This window comes from Perognathus longimembris, chromosome 18 (assembly GCF_023159225.1).
Source record: "Perognathus longimembris pacificus isolate PPM17 chromosome 18, ASM2315922v1, whole genome shotgun sequence".
Taxonomy (NCBI): Eukaryota; Metazoa; Chordata; class Mammalia; order Rodentia; family Heteromyidae; genus Perognathus; species Perognathus longimembris.
The window spans coordinates 37,699,028-37,712,021 of record NC_063178.1 but is presented as its reverse complement, the minus strand read 5'-3'; positions in this window follow the sequence as shown (position 1 = coordinate 37,712,021).

The following is a 12,994-nucleotide window of genomic DNA, read 5'->3' as shown; positions in this document are numbered from 1 at the left end:
GTCCCCCGTGTCCTGACTATGGTTGCAGTTACCCAGGTCCAACATTTCACAAAGACCCCAAGAATGCTGCAAGAGTAGATAAACCAAAACCCATGCAGGCCAAGGCCATCCCCAGGGGCTCTCCATAAGCCAGGAAGCTTGCAACAATTTGGAGGCACTGCTTTCCCTCTGTGTTGGCATCCTGGGGATTAGAACAATTCCCACACTGCTCCATATCTTGTGAGGAAATCAAATAACTATTAGTTCCTTTTGGTACTTGAAAGTAAATTAGGAAATCCCTACAGAGAGATAATTCTAAAATGTCAATACTTAGTAGCATAAAGTATATACTACCAATGTTACCAGGAATGTGTAGTATTATTTGTATGTCTTCATCATTTTCCCACATGCATTCTCACATTCACTTTTTTTCAGTCTTATTGAAACATTTTTTTACTCAGAGTGATGATAACACATATTATTTCTTGCTTATTCTATTGTCCTAATAAATATGTTCTATACTTCTTCTCACTGCCATAAGAATTCTCAGTCTTATGTGTTCTACTCAACCACAAATCCAAAATTTTTTATTTTGGCCAGTCCTGGGGCTTGGACTCAGGGCCTGAGCACTGTCCCTGGCTTCTTTTTGCTCAAGGCTAGCACTTTGCCACTTGAGCCACAGCACCACCTCTGGCCATTTTCTATATATGTGGTGCTGGGGAATTGAACCCAGGGCTTCCTGTATACGAGGCAAGTGTTCTTGCCACTAGGCCATATCCCCAGCCCAAATCCAAAATTTTTGATAGTAAAGTATGCATGCACTTCCCTGTGTGTCTCAGCGCACTATGAATAGGAGCCCTTCCTTGAAGTTGTTATATTTGTCTCTCCAACTCCCTGTAAAATGTTGGGCTGCAGAGAATGAAGTCAGTTTTTCATGCCCTAAAGTCATGGTATGCAGAACACATGTGGCTTCTCTTTACCACAAACCCAAGCCCGAGCTCTGTTGCAAGAACAGTTCTGTACACTAGGAAATAAAGACATAAAAGATATCTATTTTCCTTGTGGTCTAAACACAATTTTGAAGAATATGTAGGACTCATCCTTAAAAAGGCTTTGCACTTAATATGGTAGAAGTTAATTGCATTACTGTGTAGTTGAATAAACATGTATACAAAAAAAGTAGCACAACTTTTGTACACATAATTTACAGACTGAGATTTTTTTCAAAGACCACTATCATCCACTGTCATTACTAAATTACTAAGTGAAGAAAATAAGTCTTTGATTATGCATCCTAATACCCAACTTTGCATGGATTGGGGGACATGTGGAGAGTGCATTAGTTTCTCCCTAAGTCATAAACTCACCTGTCCCCATAGCCATCTTATTCTCTGAGCAAGGGATACAGTCTAAACAACAGGCAGCCTTTCTCTCCTATAGGAATTTCCTGAATCCAGGACCACAACTCTCACTGCACACAGAGTGAGGAGGCTGAGGAAAATGAGGTACACAAAAGTTATCCTTCAATGCTTGCTACAATCTCCAAAAAGTCCACTTTTTAAAAGTAGGGTTATAAAGCACTGCATTTCTATGCACATAATTCTGTCAGTTAATTGAATGTTATTATAGATTCCTTATCTTTTCACAAAAGACTATTGACCTCTAGCCTTGATCTCTCCCTAGCCTGTTGAAGTACTGAGGAGTGTTAAACCTTCAAAAAATGGAGATTTATGTTGAGAAATTAAGTCCTAGCGGCCAGCACTATGAACTTCTTGGAATTACTATCATTATATGTTGTATCCTACTCATCTGTGATGTAATGAGGAGCAAGGAAAATGAATCTTTGTAGCCTACAAAGTGCACTGTAAGGTAAATCACAGACCTGCTTTTTACAAGGTTATATGAACACCAGGTTCACCATATCTTATTTTTCCAGTGCCCTTGTGGTGAGAATCTTCTCACATGGACCCTCACCAAAGATTCCTCTCACCAAAATTCCCCAAGTGGCAGGCAAACTGAACATTGAATGCAACCTCCACAGAGGGGAGTGAAATAAACCTTTGAAACACATGAAGTAATTTTTTCAGGTAATTTATGACAGTATAGAAACATATTAATAAAATGCAATTTATTTTCAATGATAACATTCTAAACCAACATTTAGAAATATATTTAAGTTTTTTTGAGGCTTAAATTCAGGGTCTGGGTAATAACTTTGGACTACTTTTGCTCAAATTTAGTATTCTACCACTTGAACCAGACTCACTTGAGCTTTTTGGTAGATAACTGAGATGAATGTCTTCCAGGTTTTTCTGCTATAAAATGATCTGTAATACTAGATCTGAGAATGTTTCTGCCTGAGTAGACAAGATTAAAACCAAGAGTCACTAGTGACCAGTGCTGTTAATTTATTTTGTTTCTTTTCTATCCAAGAGGCAATCAATACAATTTCTTAAATTGGAAATATTTCACTGTGCAGTACTGGGCTGTTGGTAGGCACATAGGATATAAAATTGTGTGTGTGTGTGTGTGTGTGTGTGTGTGTGTGTGTGTGTGTTGGACCCAGGTAACTGCAACCATAGTCAGGACACGGGGGATGCAGAGGTGAATGGACCAATGCGCAATTTATTTCAGGAGGGCCAGGGTTTATATAGGGTTAGAAATCAATTCACAACTTCAAAGGTAAAAATTAATATAGCATGATATCTATATCGATACAAAAGTTGCAGATGTCTCTAATGCAAGGGAGGAGGCTACAAAAGTTTATGCTACAACAAAGGATGACTACTACAAAGGGCTGAGCTACTACAAAGATTGTTGATATAAAAACAAAGGATTAAACCAGTAAAGGAAGAACTATATCACCTAGCTACTGTTTCCTGGAGACTAATTATCTTTGACCATGACTACTCTATTTACTGTGAAAAGACTTCCCTGGAGAAGCTGGGCAAACAAATCTCCCCAGGGAGGCTCTATACTCATGAGGAAGTGGCTTCCTTTGACCATCAAACCTAGGAGACTTCTTTAATGGAGATTTTTCCCCATAGGCCTATTAGTTTGCTGAGGCTAAGTTTTCCACCGGTCAGAGAAGTTATTCTTCCACGTGTGTGTGTGTGTGTGTGTGTGTGTGTGTGTGTGTGTGTGTGTGTTTGCCAGAAACAAGACTTGAATTCAGAGCCTAGCCTTTGTGTCTGAGCTTTGTTACATAAGGCTAGCAGTATGCTACTTGTTCTACAGTACTACATTCAGCTTTATTTCTGTGTGGTTAGGCTGCATAAACTTATTTGAAACCATGATATTCACATCTCAGCCATCTTAGGTAGCTAGTATAAAAGGAGTAAGTTTTCAGCTCCCAACCAAATATATTTTTAAGGGTTAAGTTTGCTCATTTACATGCTCTTAACTTATTACAATTAGTTCCAACCCACATCTATAGTTCCTGTGGCTCACATTACCATATCATCAGGTAGAGAGTTGATGCCCATAAAGAGTATATGAAGAAAACTTTCTTATTTTCCTTTTATTTATTTTATTGTTTTTTTTTCAGTTTTGTTTTATTTATTCACAGCCCACACTTGAATACAGCAACAATTGTCCAAAAAACTACATTTCTACTATGGAAAAAGCTATGTTTTCTGATGGTCAACATGTCTGATTATGCTGTACCTTTCTTTTTTTAATATATATATATTATCAAAATGGATTACAGAGAGGTTACAGTTTCATACATTAGGCATTGGATGCATTTCTTGTACTGTTTGTTACCTCGTCCCTCATTCCCCCCTCGCCCCTCCCCCTTTCCTTCCCCCCCATGAGTTGTTCAGTTCATTTACCCCAAACAGTTTTACAAGTATTGCTTTTGTAATTATTTGTCCTTTTTTACCCCGTGTCTCTCGATTTTGGTATTCACTTCCAATTTCCTAGTTCTAATACCAGTATACCCAGTTTCCAATATACTCAGATAAGATACAGAGTAAGTGTAGGTACAACCACAGGAAGGTGATACAAGATCATCAATAACAGAGGCTACAGTTACATATGGCACGTTGAAAGTAGTTACAACTGTGATATAACAATCATTTCCATAACATGGTGTTCATTTCACTTAGCATCATCTTATGTGTTCATAAGGGTATAGCTGTTGGGCCCCTCTGATCCTCTGCTGTGACTTGCCTAAACCTGAGCTAATTATTCCCTATAAGAGAAACCATAGAGTCCATGTTTCTTTGGGTCTGGCTCACTTCACTTAGTATAATTTTTTTTCAAGTCCTTCCATTTCCTTACAAATGGGGCAATGTCATTCTTTCTGACAGAGGCATAAAATACCGTTGTGTATATGTACCACATTATCCTGATCCATTCATCTACAGAGGGGCATCTGGATTGGCTCCATATTCTAGCTATGACAAATTGTGCTGCGATGAACATTGTGCTAGTGGATATAGTGTGATTTTGTTCGTAGTCTTTTGGATAGATACCCAAATGTGGGGCTGCTGGGTCATGGGGGACCTCTATGTTTAGCCTTCTGAGGAATCTCCATACCACTTCTCAGAGTGGCTGAACCAGTTTACATTCCCACCAACAATGAAATAGTGTTCCCTTTTGGCCACATCCCCTCCAACAATAGTTATTGTTAGATTTCTTGATATAGGATATTCTTAATGGGGTGAGATGGAATCTCAATGTTGTCTTGATTTGCATTTCTTTTATGGGAAGTGATGTAGAGCACTTTTTCATATGTCTCTTGGCTATTCTCATTTCCTCATCAGAAAAGTCTCTTTTTAAATCTCTAGCCCACTTGATGAGGGGGCTATTGGTTCTTTGCGGTTTTGTTTTGGAGGAAGTTAATTTTTTTAATTCTGCATATATTTTAGATATGAGGCCTTTGTCCGTTGAATGGCCAGTAAATATCTTCTCCCAATCTGTGGGCTTTCTGTTTATCTGACGAGCTATGTCCTTTGCCCTGCAGAAGCTCTGCAGTTTGATGCAGTCCCATTTTTCCGACCTTTCTTTGATTTGTAGCCTTTCTGGATCTTTGTTAAGGAAGTTCCGTCCTGCGCCAAGGACCCCAAGTGTTCCTCCTACTCCTTCCTTTAGTGTTTTCAGGGTGTCTGTTTTGATTTCTAGGTATTTTATCCATTTGGAATTGATCTTGGTGCAGGGTGATATATAAGGATCTCGTTTTAGTTTGTTGCATGAGTTGAACCAGCTTTGCCAGCACCATTTGTTAAAGAGGCTATCTTTCTTCCAGACTATTGTTTTAGCTCCTTTATCAAAGACAAAGTAGGCGTAGTTCTGTGGGTTCATTTCTGGGTCTTCAATTCTGTTCCATTGGTCTTCAGGCCTGTTCCTGTGCCAATACCAAGATGTTTTTATTACTATAGCTGTATAATCCAGCTTGAAGTTGGATATTGTACTTCCTCCAGCACCATTCTTTCTGCTTAGTGTTATTTTTGCTATTCTGGGTCTTTTGTTGTCCATATGAATTTCTGGATTGCTTCCTCTATTTCATTAAAAAATGGTGTTGGGATATTAATGGGTATTGCATTGAATTTGTAGATAGCCTTTAGCAATATTGCCATTTTGATTTTATTAATCCTCCCAATCTAGGAGCATGGGAGGTATTTCCATTTCCTTAGTTCTGCCTTAATTTCATTTTTCATGTTTTTAAAGTTCCCATTGCAGAGGTCTTTCACTTCTTTGGTTAAGGTTATTCATAGGTACTTTATGTTTTTTGAGACTATTGCAAAAGGACTTGTTTTCCTGATTTCAGCCTCAGTCATTGGGTTGTTAGCATAGAGAAAGTCTGTTGATTTTTGAGGGTTTATTTTATATCCTGCAACTTTGCCAAGTTCTGGATCAGCTCTAGTAGCTTGGGGGTAGAGTCTATGGGGTTCTTTAGGTATAGGATCATGTCATCTGCAAAAAGTGAAAGTTTAACTACATCTTTTTTTATTTGGATCCACTTTATATTTTCTTCTTGCCTAATTGTTCTGTCTAGGAATTCTAGTACTATGTTGAAGAGAAGGGGAGACAGTTGACATCCCTCCCTTGTTCCTGATTTTAAAGGGAATGGCTTTAGTTTTTTATCATTTAGAGTTATTCTTGCTGTTGGTTTGTCTTAAACTGCGTTGATTGTATTCAGAAATGTTCCCTGGAAACCCAATTTTTCCAGGGCTTTTAGCATAAATGGGTGATGGATTTTATCAAACACTTTCTCTGCATTGAGTGATATAACCATGTGGTTGTTTACCTTGTTCCAGTTGATATGGTGAATTGCATTAATTGAATTGCGTATATTGAACCAACTTTGCATCCCTGGGATGAGTCCAGTTTGATCGTGGTGTTTAATTTTTTTGATGACCTGTTGAAGTCGATTGGCCAGAATTTTGTTGAGAATTTTTGAGTCTATATTCATCAGGGAAATCGGTCTATAGTCCTCTTTCCGTGATGAGTCCCTGCCTGGTTTTGGGATGAGGGTTATACTGGCTTCATAGAATGTGTCTGGTAGTGAACGTTCTCTTTCAATTTCATTGAAGAGTTTGAGAAATATTGGTGTGAGTTCTGTTTTGGAGGCCTTGTAGAATTCTGTTGTGAATCTGTCTGGACCTGGGCTTTTCTTGGATGGGAGATCACTTATTGCCATTTCTATTTCATTACTGGATATGGTTCTGTTTAGAAGGTTTAAATCTTCATGGTTGAGTTTGGGAATATCAATTTTTTCTAGAAAATCATCCATTTCTTCCAAGTTCTCGAATTTGTTGGCATAAGGGTTTGCAAAATAGTCCCTTATTATGGTCTAATTTTTTTTTTTCTGTAGTGATGTTATCTGATTCATCTCTTATCTTTATTTGAGCATGTTGCCTTCATTTTTTGGTCAGATTTGCTAGGGGTCTGTCTATCTTGTTGATTTTTTTCAAAGAACCAAGGATTTGTTTTGTTTATTCTTTCGATGTTTATTTTTTTGTCTCTAATTGATTTAATCCTGATTTGATTTTAATTAGTTGCTGTCGTCTATTGACTTGGGGTTTGGCTTCTTGTCTTTTAAGGAAACTAAGGTGCTTCCTTAAATTATTGAGTTGCTGTTTCTCCAGTTTGTTGGTGTATGCATTCAGAGATATAAATTTTCCTCTGAGTACTGCCTTTTCTGTGTCCCAAAGGAGCTGCCATTTTGTGTCCTCAAGTTGGTTGAGTTCACCTAAACATTTGAATTTCCCTTTTAATTTCTTCAATGACCCACTGATGGTTCAGCAGTGTGTTGTTTAGTCTCCATAAACTGTAGGATTTTCTGTGGTGGCTGTTTGAGATGAGCTCTAATTTTCTTCCATTGTGGTCTGAGAGAATGCAGGGAATGGTTTTGATACTTCTGAATTTGTACAGATTTTCTTTGTGACCTTAGATGTTATGTATTTTGGAGAATATTCCATGTGCCGCTCAGAAGAATGTGTATTCTGTTGTTGCAGGGTGGAATATTGTGTAGATGTCAATTAAGTCTAGTTGGTCTATGCAATTATTTAGTTCTGTGGTTTCTTTGTTCAGTTTTTGGCGTGTTGATTTATCCTGAGGTGATAGTGGAGTGTTAAAGTCCCCAACTATCAATGTGTTTGGGTCTAAGTGTTTTTAGAGTCAGTAATGTTTGTTTGATGAATTTGGGTGCTCCTGTATTTTGTGTGTAGATATTTAGGATGGTTATATCTTCCTGTAGGAAGTAGTATGTAGTAACTTTCTTTATCTCTTCTTACCTTTTTAAATTTGAAGTCGATTTTGTCTGACACTAGGATTGCAACTCTGGCCTGCTTATGGGGGCCATTTGCTTGATAGATTTGTTTCCAACCTTTCACTTTTAGAAGATGTTTACTTTTGCTGGATAGATGAGTCTCTTGGAGGCAGCAGAAAGAAGGGTCTTGATTTTTGATCCAACTTATGAGCCTATGTTGTTTGATTGGTGAATTAAGTCCATTAATGTTGAGAGTTAGGATTGAGAGATGATCATTTGGTCCTTTCATTATCCCTATCTTGTTAAAGGCTGAGTCTTTCCATTTGTTGATCTGATATTCTGGTTTACTATTTAGGGTTCATTTTTCTGTCTGCATGGGGATCTTGATTTTTTTCCCTGTATAGTACATCTTTGAGGATTTTTTGTAAAGCTGGTTTGGTGGAGATATATTGTTTCAGTTTTTCCTTACTGTGGAATATTTTTATTTGACCTTCGGCTATGAATGAGAGTTTAGCTGGGTACACTATTCTTGGTTGGTAGTTATTTTTATTTACGGTTTGGCATACCTCATTCCAGGCTTTCCTTGTTTTCATGGTCTCTGCTAAGAAGTCTGGTTTAATTCTGATTGATTTTCCTTTACATGTGATTGTTTTCTTCTCCCTAACAGCTTTAAGGATTCTTTCCTTGGACTCTATTTATCCTGTTTTGATTACAATGTGTCAGTGGGATGTCCTATTCTGGTCTGGTCGGTTTGGGGTTTTAAATGCTTCTTGTATCTGTATAGGCCTATCCTTGTGGATATTTGGGAAGTTCTTGGCTAATATTCTGTTAAATAGGTTGCCTATTCCATGAATTTCCTTTCCAGGTTTTCGTCAACACCTATTATTCTTAAAATTGGCTTTCTGATTGTATCTTGAATCTGATGGAGTGATCTGTTTTGTCGATTGGATTGGTTTTGTATTGCTTTTGATCTTTCTCCATAGATTCTAGGGAATCTTCAGCTCCTGAGATTCGATCCTCTGCTTCAGTTAGTCGGGACTGTAGGCTAACTACTTGATTTCAAATCTCTTTTCCTTCAGACTGGTCTTTCCTGATGATTTCCATGTCCTTGCAATAATTATCTCTTAGGTCCTGCATGGACCTTTTTACTTCATTAACTTCATTAGTTTGGTTTTGAGTTCTATCTCTCAAATCTTTTATCTGGGTAGTTATCTTTTCATTTGACTCTTGAAGTTCATTTATCTATTTGTGGGGCCATGAAATTCCCAATTAATTTTTGCTTTGTCTCCACACGCTCTAGAATAATTGACTGAATAGATTCAAACTTTTCTTTTATCATTTTTATCAGTAAACTTCGTAGAGCATTTTGAGGGTTCTCTTCTATGTTTTGATTGAATGCTCTGCTTCCGGCTTGTTTTGAGTGAGAGATAATTCTCCATTGTTTGCCATCTTTCTTGTGTTTCTTCTACCCATTTGGATTGGGAATGCCAATCTATACTCCTGTGAGCACTGTTTAAGACCCAAAGGAGACCTCACCACACACTGTTGTTTAAATCTTAGAAGTTCACAATTATATGTGGATACCTTTTATTCCTCTGTATAAAATTATATTTGTTGTTCCTAAAGAATACAATTTCAATATATCAACCAATCCTGAGCCCTGTATTTAGTAGTTATTTATTTACTGTTACAACCCTATGAGCAATTCTTGTTATTATATTAAGTTCTTTTTGGACTGGCTTTCTTTATGAACCCCTTTGATTCATTCGGAATAAGCAGGGATACCCTCTATCCAGTAACCAGGAGTCAATGTAATCTGGAGGTCCTAGAAGCAAGTCACGAGGGTAAGTTAGAGGTAGTAAAGAGAATAGAGTAAAATGAATGGGGGTTTGTGATGATTTTGGTTTAGTTTCAGTGACATGGAATGGTGGAGGAGAGTAGAATCAGTAGAAACAACAAGGTTAAAATGATAGACAATGGAGAGTTAGCAGTAAAGAGTGGAGGTGTTATTCATAGGAAAGTAATTTTTAAAGAAAGAGAATGCAAAGAGAGAAATAAAGAAAAAATACTGGACGACAGATGCACATAACAGAGAAAAATTATTTAAAAAAATAAAAAGGAAAAAAGAAAAAAATCAGGAAAAAAACCCAACAACAAAAAACAAACAAAATAGAACTTGATAGAACCAACAGGTATAAATGGAAAACAGAAACAAACCAATGACGTTTCAGAAATGAGAATATATTAAAAAAAAGAAAGCTTAAAAAAAGTTCTAGAAAAAATAAATAAATAAAATGGAGTCTTCCTTGTTTGGGTGGACTTTCTACAGTCTCTGGTTTCCTTGTGATGGTCTGCAGTCTATTCTGCCGCTTGGCTTGTTTGACTTGCTTTCAGTTCGCAGGGGGTGGATCTGCTGTGACTCTCTTCCCCCTGTCACTGAAATCCTGGGGCTCTGTGGTTCCCACAGCTTGCAGGTAAGACTTGGGCATCCTCTGTAGGTGGCGGAGATGAACAGTTTTGGGAACCGTGGCTCCTCCCATCTGCTGTAGGGCCGCTGCCTTTAATGCCTGGCTTTGAATAGTCTGTGGACTCAATAGGACCGGGCGCCTCTTGTCTGGTTTACCAAGCTCAGAGTTGCTCGCCGGGGGAGGTTCCTCCCTCCTGGGCTGGGCGGCCTTCTGGGTAGAGCAGGGTATGGAATTTAGCTCCATTTCGGGCTGGGAATTGGGCTTCGAAACAGGACCGTTCTCTGTCTCAGGAACTGTTTGTTCTCCCATGTGGCTGTTCTGTGCCACTGGTATGGTAGCTGCTCACCGCTTTTGCTTTTAATTGAGGAATTCCGGTGGTCCAGGCAGGCCACCTCTAGCTGAGCCTAGGCCCAGGACAAGTCAACCCCCTCTCCCCCTGCCTGGGCAGGGGTCATACTCCTGGGTGGAGTTGGCTCTCACTGGTCGGTCCCTCTTGCCCTTCTCAAAGATGGCTGCTTTGTCCTTGCTTTCCCCAGGCGGGCTTTAGCTTCAGTCTGGTCTGACCCTATGCCAGTGTCAAAGATGGTGCTTTGCTCTGGTGGTGGGGGAAGGAGCTGCTCTGTGGGCGCGAGTGAGAGTGACTTTCATGGGGGTACTCATGCATTCTCTGCAATTTCGGCCCATCTGTGCTCATCTTGTGATCTGTCCATATCCCGCCATCTGGAGGATTTTTCCCTGGTCTCCATTGAGTGCTTTAGCTGTGGGGAGTGCAAGGCACTGTGCAGGCGCTGGCACTGGCGTGGTGGCAGGATGCTGCCCGGAGCTCAAATCTGTGTTTTCAGACCAGCAAAGTCAATTTTTCCTTCCTAGCCAGAATTCCTGTACTGTTATAACTTACTTTTGCTATCTTTCTAGGGGTAAAAGTTTCTGTGGGATGGGAAAACTGCGATTTCAGAGGGAGCTCAGCTAGGGCTCTGCTGCTCCTCTGCCATCTTCCTGGAAGTCAACTTTCCTATTTTCACCTCAAGTTGAAGGCTTTCTGGAAAATTCCAAGTGTTCACAATGCCATGTTCTGCCTCCAACTTGCTTTTCTCACCCCAAATCATTTCATCTCCAGGAGGATTGTGAAATTGGATGTGCTTCAGAAAAGGGGACAGCTAAAAGAGATACATCATATGGTGAGAAAAATCCCAGAGTTAATACTGAAAACCTGAATTTTAAAAAGCTCCTGATTGCTTTTAATTTTTATTCAGAATTCAAGCATAGTAGGCACTTAATGAAGTGTCTCAGAAGACAATCTATGAATGAAACAGAACTAGCCTTTTGAATTCTGGTCACTCAACAAAGATATTTTGTGGCCTCTTTTCAAGTGAAATCACTTGAATGTTAATAGTCTCTGTTGCCCAGATAGAGTTTTCTGCAATCACTAATTTTATGAACATCTATACTTGGACCTCTGTAAAATTTTAATGCACAAAGTAGAACTTAATTAGATTACTAATGAAACCTACGGATAATTCTATTCGGTAAGTCATCTTTTGCTATTACACAAGAAACTGATATGGATAAGGTCAATTTACAGTGTACAAAATATTAGCTACGGTCATGTTGAGGTGATTGTTAAGTAAAAGAATGGATAGAAACATGGGATACATTTTGTTCTTGTTACTGGCCTACTTTTCCTTAAGAGCACACGAACACATGAAGAGTTTACCTCACAGACATTTAACAAGTATTATTTCTTGGGTTATGGAAATAATACCTGAAATATGTAATCTCATACAACAAGAAATCCCTCTAGAAAGTGAATTTCTCCATGGTGTGTGCTATCCAAAATGGAAGGCCTTACCTGTGCAGGGGAAGGCAATGTTCCTATCCTATTTCCCATTGTTTATACTTCTGTTTGATGAAGAAGCATCCCATGGAGAGCCTGGGCCACTGCATACACAGCGTTTTATATATTGTAACAGTCTTCAGTCATAGTCATGTCAAAAACATTCCCAGGCAAGCAATCCAAGGAGGCATCATGAGGACAGTTACCCCATGTTACACAGTCAGACTCAAAATCTGAGCAATTAAAAGAGAAAAACCACAGCCCAGCAAGGAACAACAGCCGCTGAGCTGAAGGCTGATGTGGAGAAAGCTATGAAGGCTTATAATTTGTCCGAGGAGGTAAAGACTCAAAGTAGGCAGGAGCTAAAAGAGATGGCTACACCTGAACAATCTCCTGTCAGTTTTGTTAAAGAAAACTTAACATCAAATAAACCTTTGGCCCCTACATATGCTCCTTCAGAGAATGATGTTAATTTAGGCAGCTCAGAAGCACAGTCGAAGTGCTAAATATGCTCTTGCGATCTGCCAGGGGCCGTCAGGAAGGTGAAAGTAAAAAACAAAAGATTGCAACCGTGGGACCCACTTTTACTTTAATTAATCTAATTCCTATGGTTCTGTTTCTCTCTTGCTATCAAACTTTTCCTGTCATTCAACCCCCTCCAACCAGAGGTGTGGCACATCCCCCTCATTATCAAGAAATTGACCAGGTTCACTTAACTTAGGCCTGCTGTAATACGGGGCCGGCTCGTGGCTCTGTTCCAGTGAAGGAGGCTTCCCCATCATCTTTTCTTTACAACCAGGCACTAGTAGGGGAGCTGACACTACCTGTTTCAGTCCATCAGACTGGAATTGGGGAAAGACTAGTGATTTTTCTTTTACTTCTCAAGAGAATTTCTACTGCAATTGCACTTTTAATTTGCGCCTGCACTACATGTTTCATGTGTCTTTGTCCTTGTCTGATTAGTTGTGTTTTGTGTGGAGTGCTAAATTGGAAAAA